Source organism: Balaenoptera physalus (genome assembly GCF_965194825.1).
Source record: "Balaenoptera physalus genome assembly, chromosome: 1".
Lineage (NCBI taxonomy): Eukaryota > Metazoa > Chordata > Mammalia > Artiodactyla > Balaenopteridae > Balaenoptera > Balaenoptera physalus.
In genome coordinates, this window is record NC_138882.1 from 142,219,972 (window position 1) to 142,236,422 (window position 16,451).

The window sequence follows — 16,451 nt, forward strand, 5'->3', positions numbered from 1 at the left end:
TTCTTTTATTCAGCATAATGTTTTTCAGATTTGTCTATGTTGTTGCATTTTAGTGGTCCATTCCATTTTATTGCTAAGTGGTATTCTATTGTATGGATATATCACAATTTATTTATCAATTTACCTGCTGGTAGAAATTTGGATTGTTTCCAGTTTTTAGCTATTATGAATAAAACTGCTATAACCATTCGAGTACAGCCTTTGGTAGACATATGTTTTCATTTCTTTTGGGTAAATACAAAGGAGTGGAATTGCTGTGTCATGAAGTATGTTTAACTTTATAAAAAACTGCCAAAGTTTCCCAGAGTGGTTGCCCCATTTTACATTCCCACCAGTAGTACACTAGAATTCCAGTTTTCTGCAACCTCATCAACACAAAGTATTGTCAGGCATTTTAATTTTAGCCATTGTAATGGATATTTGGTGATATCTCATTGTGATTTTACTTTACATTTTTCTGATGACTAATGATTTGGGGCCTACTGGCCATTTGTACACTTTCCCTTGTAAAATATCTGTTCGAGTCTTTTGTCCATTTAAGAATTTGGCCTCTGGTAGTTTTAATCTTTTTTTTTTTTTTTTTTTAATTTATTTATGGCTGTGTTGGGTCTTCGTTTTCTGTGCGAGGGCTTTCTGTAGTTGCAGCAAGCGGGGGCCACTCTTCATCGCGGTGCGCGGGCCTCTCACTATTGCGGCCTCTCTTGTTGCAGAGCACAGGCTCCAGACGCGCAGGCTCAGTAATTGTGGCTCACGGACCTAGTCGCTCTGCGGCATGTGGGATCTTCCCAGACCAGGGCTCGAACCCGTGTCCCCTGCATTGGCAGGCAGACTCTCAACCACTGCACCACCAGGGAAGCCCTAATCATTTTTTAAATGTCTGTCTTACATACAAGACTGTAAACTCTATGAGTTTCTGCATCCCCAGGCCCTGCCACAGTTCCTGGTAAATAATAGAGGATCGATAAGTATTTGTGGACAGGCTGACTTGATTGATGTATGCTTTTATTAGAAGGAGTGGAGTGGCTCTGTTAATTTCTTTCAGAATCAGGAGAATCACTTAGTAGTAAATATTTCTAGTGATTTAGTACCTAGCTCCTTGGGGCTGACCAGTTGAAAAGTCTAAAGTTTGAAAAAAGAGAATCATTATCATTATCAAATATTTATTGAATTCCCCCAAGTTCCAGGCACTGTGCTAGGTGTTTGGACGTGAGACTTCATTCCCGCCCTCAGGAAGCTTATGCTCTTTGGAGATATAAGACATAGTAATTTATTCAAGGGCCATACCCAGGAGTCAAATGAGCAAGTGACGTGGGCGGTTGCTTCCAAATCATGAGTCTGGGAAATCCAGAGGAAGGAAAGATAACAACTTGCTTGGGGAATTGGGAAAGGCTTCATAGAGAAGTTGACCTAGGAGATGAGTCTGGAGGCTGAAAAGGATTGGGATTTTGAGGATGGAAGAGTAGGGAAAGGCACCACAGGTTGGCAAAGGGAATGGGAGGCATGAGGAAAAGCACAGAGGTGGAAGGGCTCAGGGAATGGTCTGTAACCCAACTTGAAATAAGACTGGAGTGTAGCGAGGGGCACTGTGGTAAGAAAGTTCAGTATATTTGCCTCCCTTAGCACTTGGTGAGAGTTGCCCTAGAATTGAAAAAGGCTTTTTGGAGAAAAACATAAGACACAAATTCTTTCTTGCTTTTTCTAGTCAACAGTAAATGGTAAGACCCTATTCAGGGTATAACTAGACAGATTAGGTCCCATGCTCTGAACTCCCATAACACTCTGTACACCTCCATTTCAAGATTTACTATGCCGGGCTTCCCTGGTGGCACAGTGGTTAAGAATCTGCCTGCCAATGCAGGGGACGCGGGTTCGAGCCCTGGTCTGGGAAGATCCCACATGCCGCGGAGCAACTAGGCCCGTGAGCCACAATTACTGAGCCTGCGCGTCTGGAGCCTGTGCTCCGCAACAAGAAAAGGCCGCGATAGTGAGAAGCCCGCACACCGCGATGAAGAGTGGTCCCCACTTGCCACAACTAGAGAAAGCCCTCGCACAGAAACGAAGACCCAACACAACCATAAATAAATAAATTAAAAAAAAAAAAAAAGACTTACTGCCTGTTAAAAAAAATAAAAATAAATAAATAAATAAATAAAAAAGATTTACTATGCCTGTGGATTCACTTGGTTTACTGGGTTGTAAGTTGGATGAGGGCAGGAAACATGTTGGTCTTACTCCCTGTTGTATTATTTCCAGGGCCTATTTATTTAATGAACAAATTAATGAAAAATGAAATTTATTTCTGAGATTTGGAATCTTTGCAATGGAATAAATATTTGTGAATTTCTACAGCTCTTATGATAGTAGTAAGCTACCTAATTGACTGCAATGTTTAACTGAAAGTTTTCTTTTAGGTTCTGGGTTTTATTCTAGCACTGTCTTTTTTCAGCAGGGATTTTTACTGTTTGTAATAATAAGAGCTGTCATTGATAAAGGCACTTACTCTATGCCAGACATTGTATTAAAATGTTTTTTATACAACATGAGAAATTTGATGTCAGAAGAAGCTGAATATTTGCCAAGGGTTCATAGTAAGTGGCAGAGTTGGGATTTGAATTCAGCTCTGGCTGTTAACACCATTAATTCTTTAAACAGAGCTCTTCAACTTGAGCCCATTATTCCTACAGAAGCTTGTGGGTGATGCTCTTGATTTGACCAAAAGTGTGAATTTGAGCACCCAGGTCCTACCTTCAACCCAGACTGGTGTCTGCTGGCCAGACATGTGAAGTACAGTGATGGGGGCTTGCAGAATATTGTAGCTCTTTTGCAGTCTAATTTTATTACCTTGCTGTTCTGATGCAAATTTGGAGACAGCCTATTAATGTCATTCAAAATGGATTCACCAAGGTTTTGCCTTTTTCTGAGATTGCTGAAATTTGAGATGGGAAATAGTTAGGTAGTATCTGCTAGGGTACTAAGGAGAATTGGCTACAGAGGATGTCCAACCTAGCCTTGCACCTTCTTGCTTTGTAAATTTCATATCACTTTAAAAATAGAAAAAAAATTCAATGAAAATTTATGAGACTTTTCTATATGCATTAATTGTAGGTAAATCTGACTTTAGAAATAGCGTTGGGTACACCCCCGAATCCAATCTTCAGACTAAAATTTAAACACTCAAGTAGCTTATTATTTTCAGCTGACTCGAGGAGATATTTTCTCATTTTTTCTAGGTATTTTTCAGACTATGTGCCTCCACACACATATACGTATCAGCATGCTTCTTTAAAACAAGTAGTTTGGGTAGTGTGAGAAACATATTCAAAGTAAGCCATTGCATTTGTCACATACCTTATGTGCCTTTGAGCACAACTCCTGAAATTCATTTAGTGGGCATTCACTTAGAATTTTCTGAAGAACAATTTCTCTGTAAATTATTAACTTTTTATTGCCACATTTCCCAGATTCAATTAGATTAACATTTAGTGTCATTTCTCAAATAGAGATAATCATCCCGATAATGCTTTGAAGAAAGAACTTGCATGTTATACACATTTTAGGCTTTTAACTTGTCTTATTTATTTGGCAGGAATGTGTATATGTGCCGGGGCTGAAAAGGATGACACTTGATGGGAATTGATGGGAATTGATAAGTTGAGAATCATTCCATATTGAGTTTATGGCATTTGGTTTCCTCTGCCCTGGGCATATCAGAGAGCCGATGAAATATGCAGGCTAAGGAGGACGGATTCCCTAAGTGGCTTCTGAATACAACATTTATTTCTAGCCAGTGAAGTTTAGCAAACCATGTCCAGTGCTGTTGACAAGTAGCACAAACCAAATGACAACAGTATGCTTTTGATGTGCTGGCGAAGGTAGGGTTTGGAACTCCCTGCTTTACTGTCTCGTCACAGTATGTGGTAAAGTCCAAAGGAGTAGTGATGCCCACACGGAACCCGCTTGCTATGGTAGCAGCTACTTCAAACATAGTTTCGTGAATAGGAGCTCATTTGACCCTTGACCAGAGCCAGGCTCTAAATTGGCAGACAGAGAATCGGAGTAATTTGTATCATTTCAATTAGTTACTCGCTGCATAACGGGGAGGTCATGACTTTCTGCCATGATTACTGCCCATGGCAACCAAGCTTGAATGTACCATCAGTTTCCAAATACTTTCACTTAATAAATGTAACTTCATAAACAAGGCTCAATTGTTGGGGGTGCACAACAAAGTGGATTATCCACTCTACGATTGAACGAGCGGAAGATGACATAACTTTGTCGGCAAGATCCTTTCAATTTTTTTTTTTCTTAAGAGAGAAGCTGATAAATGGGGTTAATAACATCGGCTGAATGAGCAGTATTGATCTTTGGCTATGTAAAACAGCCAGGAGAGAAGTGAGTTTATGTAAGAGCACTCTTGTAGTTCTGAAAGCCGGCAGTTTTCTTTCACTGTTTGCTCTGTACAACCAAAATTCAAAAATCCTAAAATCAATGTTGCCATTGTTGGGTCCAAACAGCACACTCTTCCACGGACAATGCAAAGAATTTCAAAATATAGATAGCTCCCTGATACATACAGATCTGATTGTAAGAAACATTGGGTTGTTTTCTTTCTTGAATAGAAAGGGCAGCTTGTTTCAGGGCGAAGACAATGGTGTGTCTAGATGCCTGTGAAACTTCATGAACCCAGTGCAATAATTCAAGCCTTTGATTTGAAAAATGTTTTGTATGTCTTCCTCCACATCTGCAAATACCTCCACTTTCCCTTGATGCCAGCCAAGAGTTGTTAGCAAGTCAATGTTTTCCACTTGAGGAAGAAAAAAAAGTTCAGCACGTACATAAGTTTTGCTATTTGGCTTTTGTTTTTTGAATTAAAATAAAGGTTTCCTTCTTTCTTGTCACAATCTATTAGCCACTGGGAAACCTGGTATCACAGTTCTTTCCCATTCACCCCTGCATTTGTAGCAGATTTGACGGTGTGTGGAAACCAACACGAGCGCTGCTCTGTGACTGTGTCACCTACAATCAGCTTGTGCTGTGGCTCAGATTAATCATGACAGTAGGCAATATTTCCAACATTATTAGAAGAGAAACCTAATATTTTGGGACATCAGGGTTCTCTGAGCTGTTGTCCATCAAACTGAGAACCTTCATCTCCTGCTCCTTGGATGGGTAACCTTAAGTTTTAACCACTTAATGGACAAAACACTTTTTTAAGCAAAAATAAATAAAAATTAAAAAATAAAAGAGGAAGATGTGGCTATTCTGGTATTTAAAGTTATGTCTTGAGGTCATCCCCAGAAGGTTTGATAGTCATGCTGTCCAGTAGTGGACTCCCATTCTTTTTTGAAATGTATCCACCCAAGTGTCCTAGGTTTTTCTGAATTTCCATCCTTAGGAAGCTTTGTGATTAAATCTGTGGATGATTATAAGATAGAGATCTCTGTGATACTGTTAAACTTTTATCTAATATGGTTTCTATCGTGTAAACTGAATGAAGATTTGCCAAGGATGTCACAGAACAATTTACAGGAAGGAGATTGAGTGTGTGTTTGAAGGATACTTATTAAAAAGCTACATTATAGAACTATGGATTAAAGATATATATGCCAAGGTACATGATTCAATTTGACAGTACTATTTAGAAAGTGGATGGTTTTTAGGTCTGAATATACCTGCATTAATATACTTTTTACCTTTTGTCTGGCTAATTTAGTTTACATGAACAGGACTGAAAACTGGGTACTCTACTGATCTTTTGAAGCTCTGATTTTTCTTCTTTGTAGTTGAAAAGAAAGAGCATCAGATGATAAAGCAGACGTTATAGAGAACATACCATTATTCACAGATTCCCAGTGATCCCACACCTTTTTGGATCAAACTTTTATCAAATATCTAATATAGTCAAAATGCTAGGAATTTTAAAAAGTCTTTAGATGGTCATATCAAGACAGCACACTATGCTTTGAGAATCTGATTCCTATCAGATGACATAACATTTCATCCATTCAACTCATAGATGCAGGAAATCTGAGCAACCAGGGGCAGTTGCCAAACTTCTGGTTTCCTGTTTTAGACCTATCCCTCCTAGCCCCTAGGAGAGAGTAAGTTCACAATAAATATGTGTGGAATGAATGATTTCCCAAGCTAATGTACAGGCAGTCTCATCAGAAAGAGACCAAAGTTTTGATACATTTCCTTGCATTTAGCAGGTTTTGGTGTATGAACAGCTTAACATTTTCCAATTGAATTCCTAACTAAATTATATAATAACAAATCCTACACAATTAACTGATCCCTCGACACCTTCTCTTTCAACCTCAGGAAAAGAACCTGATAAAGTTCAGGACTTTTCCCGGGACCTTTCCTCCCTTTTTAGGCTTCGGCTGCTCCCAGGTCTATCCATCATCATTTTAGCTTTGAAAGTTGGTTCATTTGTCTTGTTCCCTTAGCTCTGTCACCTCAAGCTTCGAAGGTTGAGTCCCGATTTCTTGCATGTGGTCTTTCATTGGCCCACTCCCTGCTGGTACCCACTCCATCATTCTTGCAGCTATTTGATCTTCTTGGTTTTCTGTGTGTCAGACTCTGCCCAGCCACCTGATGGTTTTTGGTTCCAGGCTTGCCGCAGATTCTCTATTCTCTTGCTGACTTGTCACTCCGTCACTATGCTAAGCTTCAACTTTTTCTTTATTCTTTTAATTAAGAAACGGTTTATTGTATTTTTTTTTCTGATTACAGAGTCACACTTGGTTATAGAAATTTTGGAAAATGAAGAAAAACACGGTGAAAAATCAAAACATCTTCTACAATTCCACCACCTAGAGAACATCACTGTTGTCATTTTGGAATATGAGTTTCCAGGTGTTTTTTTTTTCCTATTCTCCTTCCTTGTTTCCTTTTTTTTTTTTTCTTCTCATATATTTTTGGGTGGTTTCGGATAGCTTAGAAAATTACTGGCTTCTTGAGCATTTTTGTTTTTTTTCATCATCAAAAGCATTACTTTGAGCATTTTTCTTCCAAGATTATCTCCAAATGCTATAAAATTCCGTTTTCTTCTATTGCCTCTGTAATTTTCCTTCTCATTTCCTTCCCACAGTTTCAGGCCCACATAAAATAACTCATGGTTTAATGTAATGCATGTTCTCCATTGCCTTTTCGGTTTGGCCTGCTTGGATGTACTCCGTTACGAAGTTTTAATCTTGTAATAAGATTGTAATCTTCTTTGCTTTTCCACACATGACTGGTACTTTTTTTTTTTACTGGGAAAAATATAGGGTATTTCAAGCCCTTATGCCTTATAAACTCTATTACTGGTGGTTTAGCTGCCAAAGAACATAGGGTATAATACCCAAATTACCCTTCTGGGCTTCCCCATTAGTAAAGAGACCTATGTATGTCATCCAGATGTTAGGCATCATTCTACAAGGAACAGGCTAGTTTTAGTCTTTCTAAAACCCTAAAGGGCTTCTTGACCATTCATTCATTCATTCATCCAACAGAAATTTATGGTGCATCTTCTTTGTCCAATAGAGACATGATGTAAGCCACAAATGTGAACCACATAGGTAATCTAATTTTTTTCTAATAGCCACATTAAAGAAGGAAGAATAAACCTGTAAAACTAATTTCAATTATATATTCTATTTAACTAAAAGATTCAAAATATTATATACATATAATCAATATAAAAATTATTGAGACTTTTTTTCCTGTCTTCAAAATCGGTGGTTTTTTATACTTACAGCACATCTTAGTTTGGATCAGCCCCATTTCAAGTGCTCAGTAACCACAGGTGGGTGTGGCTACCACATTGGACAGCATCATTCCAGAGACTCTTGCTGGAGATACAGTGACGAGCAAGACCGCTACAGTCCTCAGTCACACATAGCTTGAACTCTGAGGAAAAGCAGCCACACATAAGTGTTAATATGATGCTTACAATAAAAACAAACGAAGAGGGCTTCCCTGGTGGCGCAGTGGTTGAGAATCTGCCTGCCACTGCAGGGGACACGGGTTCGAGCCCTGGTTTGGGAAGATCCCACATGCCGCGGAGCAACTAGGCCCATGAGCCACAACTACTGAGCCTGCGCGTCTGGAGCCTGTGCTCCCCAACAAGAGAGGCCGCGATAGTGAGAGGGCCGCGCACCGCGATGAAGAGTGGCCCCCACTTGCCACAACTAGAGAAAGCCCTCGCACAGAAACGAAGACCCAACACAGCCAAAAATAAATAAATAAATAAAAAATAAATAAAAGATACATGAGAACTTCTGGGAAACACTAATGTCTCCTTACAGGCCACACTACAGTGTCCCAACAACTCAACGTGACATTGCCGGCTCTCGATTTCCAGCCTCCTCCCCAGACAGGACTTTTTAAAAAAAAAAAACAAAAAACAAACGAAGAAACAAAAATGCCAGGCTAGGGAAAGTGCAAATCCAAACTGTTATACACCCAAACTATTTCTGGGGGCTGGGTTAGTGGGCGGGCGTGGGGGCAGGGGAAGGGATTCAAGTTTTCTATATTGTTGCCCCCACTGGCTTTGCAATTAACTGATTGTGGGATCTTGGATCAATTAACCTCTCCTTCTGGACTCAGATTTGAATTATCACCCACAGCTCCTTGACTCTAAAGAACCTACATTGAAAAATAAAATAGAAGAACCCATATTTAGCCAAATCTTCCCTACTGCCTCCCATAATTATTAGTTTAATGTCTTTGTTGCCTGTTGTATTGTAGCTAAGGTGAGGTTAGAGAAACTGTCCCATTTGTCTGTTTCTGTCTCTTCAGCACCATCCCTCCATAGTTTTGGAATGAATAAATAAACTGAAGAAGTGAATGAAGGTTAAATAAAGTCTTCCCACCTAAATCTCTTGTTAGAATTAGGATTCATTTGACAGTTCATGTTCTCCCATACGATAAACTTCTCCCTGACTCTGCTTCCCTGCCTCCCCCTCTCCTTCTTTTCCATCATCTCATAACTATTTAGGTAAGGCTTGCTTCTTATGTTGCAATAATTGTGAAAGGCACTGGTATGCAAAGATAAAAAAGACACAGTCCCTGCCCTCAAGGAGCTTGGAGCCTTTTTGATGTGTTGTTATAATTAATAACAGCTAACATTTACAGAGTTCTTTCTTTGTGTCAGGCACTGCATTAAGCACTTTATTGTGCATTTATCTTTTAAAATCTTCAGTTTAGTATGTTGGGTACTATTTTATTCTCATTTTACAGGTAAGGATATTCAAGCTTAAAGAAGTTAAATGGTTCAAAATCCCATAGCTAGTAAGTATTGGAGTTGGGATTCAAACCTTGGTCAGAGACTATGCTCTAAGCCACTGTGCTAAAAGACCTCTTTTAGAGCCTGGGATGACCTATTGCACATTATGCAAAACTAGATAAAGTGTCATCCTTAAAATGAATAACTGGTCAGATATTAATATTTTAAAAATAATAAAGGGAAGTGTGATCTGTCTCCTTAACTAAATCCTCCAAAGAACTATTTCTTAGCCCACTTACTTTATGCCTATTTCTAACATGTGTGTATGTATATATATATTTCATATTTGTATTTATACATATAAAATCTAAAAGGTATACGGATGGCAGTTCTGAGATCCTAAGTCACATACTTGTTTTAAGCCTGGTAGATACATGATTGACCATTTCACATTGATCAGTTTTATTCTTTTCAAAAGCACAGTTACCCTTGAAACCTTAACTATTACCATGAAGATTCCACTAATTCAGTTATTTTGCTGATATCTTCCTGTCCTGAGGGTGTTTATCTTCCCTTCATTCCCTCACCCAGCCCCCAAGAGCTCCCCTCCTTCCCCCATTCCACTCTTTGTGTGTAAGTTTCCCTTAGGAATTTATGGAACAAGATTGTGCCAACTTTCCCCACTTATTTTCTTTAAGTAATGATTTTCCAACTCCTCTCTTCTCTTGTCTTCTTCATCCTCCTTCTCTAGATGTAAGTTTTATTTTTCACAAATGTTTTGAGTTCCTCTCCTGAGATTCCTTGCCTCTCTTCCACTCAAGAAAGTGTTAGTTGTCATTTAATTCTGAAGAACGATGTTGCAATATGCTTATTCTTCATATCTAATTTCAAAAATACTAAGTAGAAGAATCAAATAATATGAAGTTCAAAATAATGATCTCTTTGACATAATTTTTGAATAACTTGTCATCTCAAACAGTATCTGTAAAACTGCATTAACTTTTTTTCTAATCTGACTTTCCCTCCTGACTTTCCTCTTTCTGTCAGGTGGTATTCTGCAGTGGTTGAAGACATGGACTTGGTGTCAGACACATGCAGGTTCAAATCCAGTCTCTGCCAGTTGCTCTTGGGCCATCTTGCACCTTGTGTTACCCTCTCTGTGCCTTAATTGGCTCACCTATAAAATGAGGATGATAATACTTGCATTGTATGGCTAAAAATGAATACATACTTAATCTAAGTACCTTTAACGATAATATTTAATCTTTGTAATGACCCTGTGAAGAGAGTAGTCACACTGTATAGTTAAAAACTGAGCCACAGAGAAGTTAATATAGGTAATCATAAGGGTACTATTTATAGATTTGTATTTTTTTCAATTTAACACTATAGCACAAGCATTTTTCATGTTGACATAATTTGTAATGGCTTTGTAAATATATGATTTAATGGTGACATACTATTTCATTGTGTGGTTATGCCTTAATTTACTTGGCTATTGACTTATTATCAAATATTTGGATTGTTTTGGATTTTTCTCTATTGTAAATACTATTGTGATTAACATATTTGGACATATGGGTTCTTCCATAATTCTGATAATTTCTTTGTCACAGATTCAAGATGAAGAATTAGAGTCCAAGGGCAAAACCACTTTTTAAGGCTTTTTCTGCCTATTGCTACGCTTGTTTTCCAAAAGGTTGTATAAATTTACACTCCCATTAGCATGGGAGCATCTGTTTTACTGCAGTCTCCCCAGGTCTAAGTCATTGTGTAAAGAGCAAAACACGAAGGTTAAAAACCCTGTAATGCAGACTGTCTTTCACACTACCTCAAAGAATGGGTAGTCTTTTCTACATTGTCAGCCAGCTTGCATTGGCCTAATCATTCCCGCCAGCTTCATCTTGAGCTACCAGATAATGGTCAGATGCAATTTAACCTCACCAAAAGAGTCTTGACAGTAAGCACTATGCCTCTGTTATCAGGTGGACAATTAGGGCCTTTATTTGACAAAGTTCAGCTAAATTGAGTAGATTTTTAAAAACCAAGGTATAATTCATAAAATAGAATGTTTGCAGGTATCCTAATTGCATTCTTAGGCTGAGATGTAATGAACATTTGCTGCTTTGGACAGAACGGAGTCTGTGGAAGAGTATCTCCATGAGTTTCTTTTCAGAAAAAAGAAACAACTTTTTCAGGAAGATGATGTTAATGTATTATGTTCCCAAGTATGGGTTCCTTGCCGAGAATTCACTTTCTTCCACGTACTAGCTTTGTGGTCTTGGACAAGCTTAAATCTTGACACATCTCAATTTTCTCATCTGTAAAATGGGGATAATAATAGCTATCACTTAGATCTTTTTAAAAATAGAGATAAGATGTGTGAATTCTTATTTCAGGTGCTCAAGTCATGGTTCATTGCATGACTGAATTTCTGTTGCTTTTATAAAGGAATTGTTAGGATTAAAAAAAATTTTTTCTCTGAAGCCATTTTTGTCTAGACTAGATGTTAGTTGATTTTTGGCTTTGAAATCAGAAGGGCTGTTAATTAGACTAGATTAAATATCTAGACTTTTAATATCCCCGGGGCCACTGCTCATACTTCCAAAGAGAAAGCACAAATTAACTCAGAAATGCTGCTCTCAGATTTGTGTTTGCAGTACAATGCTTATAATAAAAACACCTATTACAGGAAGAAAATTCCACAGCTCAAGAAAGAAAACCTATGGAGTTCTGGTGTCTGAAGCGTGCATCGGGGCATAGTACCCTACTTTGACTTCTTGGCACTTTATGTAAAGCAAGTACATGCTTTCAAGAAAAACTGGTGATCTACCTACAGATACCCCTAACATTTTCATTTATTTTTTTATGTGTAAGTTTGTTTTATCCTCTGCCTTTTCAGCCAGAAAGGAGGATAGATGTTCCAGGATGCAAGAGAATGTCCATGATAATAATGACCACCATTTACAAAAAAAAAGACTGGAAAGAAATAAACCAAGATGCAACAATAGCTTACATTTACTGAGAGCCTATAAGATGCCAAGTCCTATGTTTAAGCACTTTTCATACCGCATCTTTACAATAACCAATGAAGAAAGTATTACTGTTATTCTCATTTTACAGAGGAGAAAACTGAGCCTTGGACTGTGTGACTTGTCCAAAGCAAGTGTGTATGAGATCTGGAATTTAAGGCCATCTTATGGACCTGACTTCTTGGGTATCCCCTAGATCTCTGAACATGAATTTTTTTAAATTTTTGATAAATAATAAATTTTATTATATTTAAGTAGTTTCCATTTTACTTACTGTCTCTATTAGAAATGATGATCTAATTTTGAGTTTTTTTACCTGAATTTATTGACATCACATGGTGTTTCTCCTGTGATTTCTTTTTTTAAAAATTTTTATTGGAGTATAGTTGATTTAAAATGCTGTGCTAGTTTCTGCTGTGCAGCAAAGTGAATCAGTTATACATACACATATATCCTGAGTGTGAAATTTTTAAGATCTAGCAGGTAGCATGAATAATGTGACTAAAGGAAGAAAATGTCATAGAAATCAAGAGCAGGAAGGAACAACTTATAGACTAACCAGACTAACCAAACTTTCTCTGTATCATTGTGGAAACTAAGGGACAGGGATGCAATTTTCCAGAGGTCACACAACCCGCTCTGTGGCCAAGTGAAGACACATATTGCTATCATTTGTTGTAAGCTTTTAAAAACCTTTTATTATGAAAAATTTCAACCATACACAAAAGTAAAGAGAATACCATAATGAACCACCTATCATTCAGTTTTACAGTTACCCACATTTTGCTATTCTTGTTAACATCTTTTCTTTTGATAGCTCTCTTTTAGCTCTTAAGTGAGAAGGGGAATTTAAAAGTAACTAGAAATACTCATGAATTCTTTCTATCTTAGTTTCAGCTTTAAACAAAATACCAGGATGAGGACATTTATGTTGCTACCGACTAATATTCCGTATCCAATGATAATCCCCCCCTCCAAAGCCAACTGAGGCAGAAGAAAGAGATACTTGGGGTGGGAATAATAATTAGTTTTGTAACTTTAGCTCATCACAGTCACATTTGATGTTAAATGGCTTGCTTTTTAGTAAAGTTCTCACTGGACTTGTTTCCCTGTTTGATGTGCTACACCCCTCCACCTCCCAAAGGAGGTACATTTTAACAAACCTCTTCAAGCTAGGACATTCAAAAGATCAAAGAAAAGATGCCAGAATCCATCCGTTAGGTTAGCTTTTCATGAACAATGGTTCCCAAACATCTTTCTGCTGAAAATCCTATTATTTTTGTTAATAGTAACATTTTTATTATTTCACATTCACTAAGCACCAACAATTAGCTAGGCATCAGTTAAGAACAAAGAAAATCTGTTTCAGCACTTAGATGCTCAAGGCCCAATTCTCATGCCCCTCTGCCCTCTCTGTGTCATTTCTGTGCCCAGTATTTGTCTTTGAAGTTAAACGTGCCTGATCCACAGCAGAGAACTGCAGGGAAATGGACAGAGCTGAGCATGGACGGCCAGATACCAGAGGGTCAGCAGTGTCTTTAGGTGTGTCTTCAAGTGGTCGCTTGGCTCTCCCAGAGTCAAGGGATAGTATCACTGCCCTTGAGGAGGGCAGAAGGAGTAGTGAGAGGGAGAGAGAGAGGATAGGAAGCTGGAGTAGCTCCTTTTAAAAATCAGTAAAGCTCTAGACCTAGAAATTTATCTCAGAAGAGTCAGATAGGAGGAAAAGGATCCATGCTCAAAATGCCAAAACGAAGCCCAGCAGATCGATTCTGTGCAGCCAATATCAATCATGCAGATAGATTTTGCCACAAAATGGTCCGATGGTCCTTTTTTTCCCCCTTTCGCTGACGTAGGTATCCAGATGGTGCATGAGCAGTGAAGAATGGGTGGATATTTTAAGACATCTCAACTAAGGTAGGGATGCCGACGCTAAGTATGAATTTCCCAGTCCTCCTTTCTCTGTACACATGAAATAAAATTCCTGTACTGAACTGCCAAGAAGTATCTCTTTCAGTGGAACTTTGTGTTGTGCTATTAAATCAAAGTTTGAGTATTTCTTTGAGAAAAGGAGGTCTTGAAACTAATTACTTTCCCTTGATAGGGTCTATTTTTGTAGGAGCACATTTAGGTGATTTTAATGTATTAATAATCTAGTAAGTGCTTTGGACTCGTTTTAATTTTTCACAATTAAAATTTTTTTAAACTTTCTAAGGTTATAAAAGTAATATATGACCATTGAGGAAAGTTTGGAAAATATATGAAAACATAAAGAAGAAATTAATCACCTATACGTCTACCTCCCCAAAATAACCACTGATAGCATCTTGGTATATTTCTTTCCAGTCTTTTTTTTGTAAATACATAATCATGCTCTCATAATTTAGTTATTTATTTTCTTGTCATTGGAGCTTTAATTTACCAAGTGTGAAACAAATAATACATAATTTAGGTCAGGTAAAAAATATTAAAATATAGGCTAGAATTTATAGGATTGATTTTGTAATTTTAAAGCATCAATGGTGAAATTGTGAAGTCTATTGTCCTAAGACATGTTATAATTCCCTTTAATCAGCAACAATGGCTAAAACATGTGATCTAAAATTGTAGCATTTGCTTACAAACAGAAAAAAGAGAAGACAAAGAGAAACTATATGGACTTGCAGGCCATAAGAAAGCCTTGTGTTACTTAGCATTTAAAATTGTCAAAGATAGAAATTAAAAGTACAAAAGTTGAAGCATTGGTGACCACAGCAAGGCCTCCAGACATGAGTCAGCCACAAAAAATGCTCAAACTCATTTAAAAAGCTCTTTGTCATGGTCCAAAAAAACAACATTTTTAGTGTTTTCCTTTGACTTCCCATCCCGCTATTGCAAGTACATGGCTAATTATTATCTGAATGATATCTATTATTCCTGTGTTCTAACCGGATATGATCCAAATATGGCCACAAACACATTATACTGTGTAGCGAAATCAAAAGAATAAGATAATTCTGTTTTTAAGGGTTAATGGTATTTTCACTCCTCCTCAGTTTGAATCACGGACAATAGCTCTACTGTTGTCTATTCTAGGCAGCTGTGCAGAATAGTAAAGATTTGGAGATCTTTGTAGGCAGGAGAAAAATTAAGCCTTTGTATACTTTTTGTTCAGTATATTCTACCCAACACCCATATGTAAGAGTTGGACTTGGGAGTTGCAACAGGCTAAGGAAAGTTTGCACAGATAAACAGAGTTATTCTAAATTCTGTGCCTACTAAGCTCTGAATCACAAAGTGGAATTGCAAATCTTCTAGAAATTATATATAAAAAATCCTTTCTCTTATTCGGCCCACTGTATTCTGTGGGTTTCATTTATTATTTTTGAATAATGAACATGTGAAACAGAATTCGCTGAAAAGTTAGCAATTACCTCATCATTTTCAGTTCTCAAACAGTTACTGTTCTTAAGTGTCTGAGAAGTGGAGTGGTCTTGTGAAACAACATATCCATATATAGAAGGAAAAGCAAAAATATCAGTATAGTTTTAGATCTAAAAAATGAATTCCAAATAATTGGTTACTGTGACCACAATTGAAAAGGTACAATTAAAATCACTGGTGCTTCCATTTGGGCTCCCAGGATGTACTGTTATGTACCTTTCGTTATGTCTCTTATGCTTGGTATGAGAGCAAACTATCCTAACACACATACAACTGCGAAGAGTGATCCAGGGTGACAAGGAGGTGGAAAATGGGATAGGAAATATCATTAGGAACTAGGATTTTATTCCATTTATCATTTTGGAAATCATTTCTAAGGAAGATTTTAAAATCCGAATGCCCTTTCTTATCTTACCCTTGTAATTGTTGGGAAAGGAATAATAATAATAGCTACCATTTATTGAGCACCTAATATGTGTCAGGCACTCCTTTTTTAGTATCTCATTTAATCATCACAGCAACTCCACAGTAAGTCAAATGCTTACCATGGCTAAAAAGGCCCAACATAATTTTTGGCCCCAGTGACCCCTCTGCTCTCACCTCCCACTACTCTCCTCTTTTTTTTTTTTTTAAATTAATTTATTTAATTTATTTATTTTTGGCTTCGTTGGGTCTTCGTTGCTGCGTGCAGGCTTTCTCTAGTTGCGGTGAGCAGGGGCCACTCTTCGTTGAGGTGCGCAGGCTTCTCATTGACAGGGCTTCTCTTGTTGCGGAGCACGGGCTCC

At 37.7% G+C, this 16,451-nt stretch overlaps 1 protein-coding gene and 1 long non-coding RNA gene across 2 annotated transcripts in view; one reads left to right on the forward strand and one right to left on the reverse strand.

Moving 5' to 3' along the window:
• The window catches only part of L1TD1 (LINE1 type transposase domain containing 1), a 449,271-nt gene that overhangs the window by 139,749 nt on the left and 293,071 nt on the right, over nucleotides 1-16,451 (forward strand). The window lies entirely within an intron of this gene.
• On the reverse strand, nucleotides 6,969-8,466 carry LOC309657145. Its single transcript, XR_014261668.1, has 2 exons — nucleotides 8,407-8,466; nucleotides 6,969-7,960 (listed from the first exon to the last, which is right to left on the reverse strand). It is a non-coding gene; the product is annotated as an uncharacterized lncRNA (long non-coding RNA).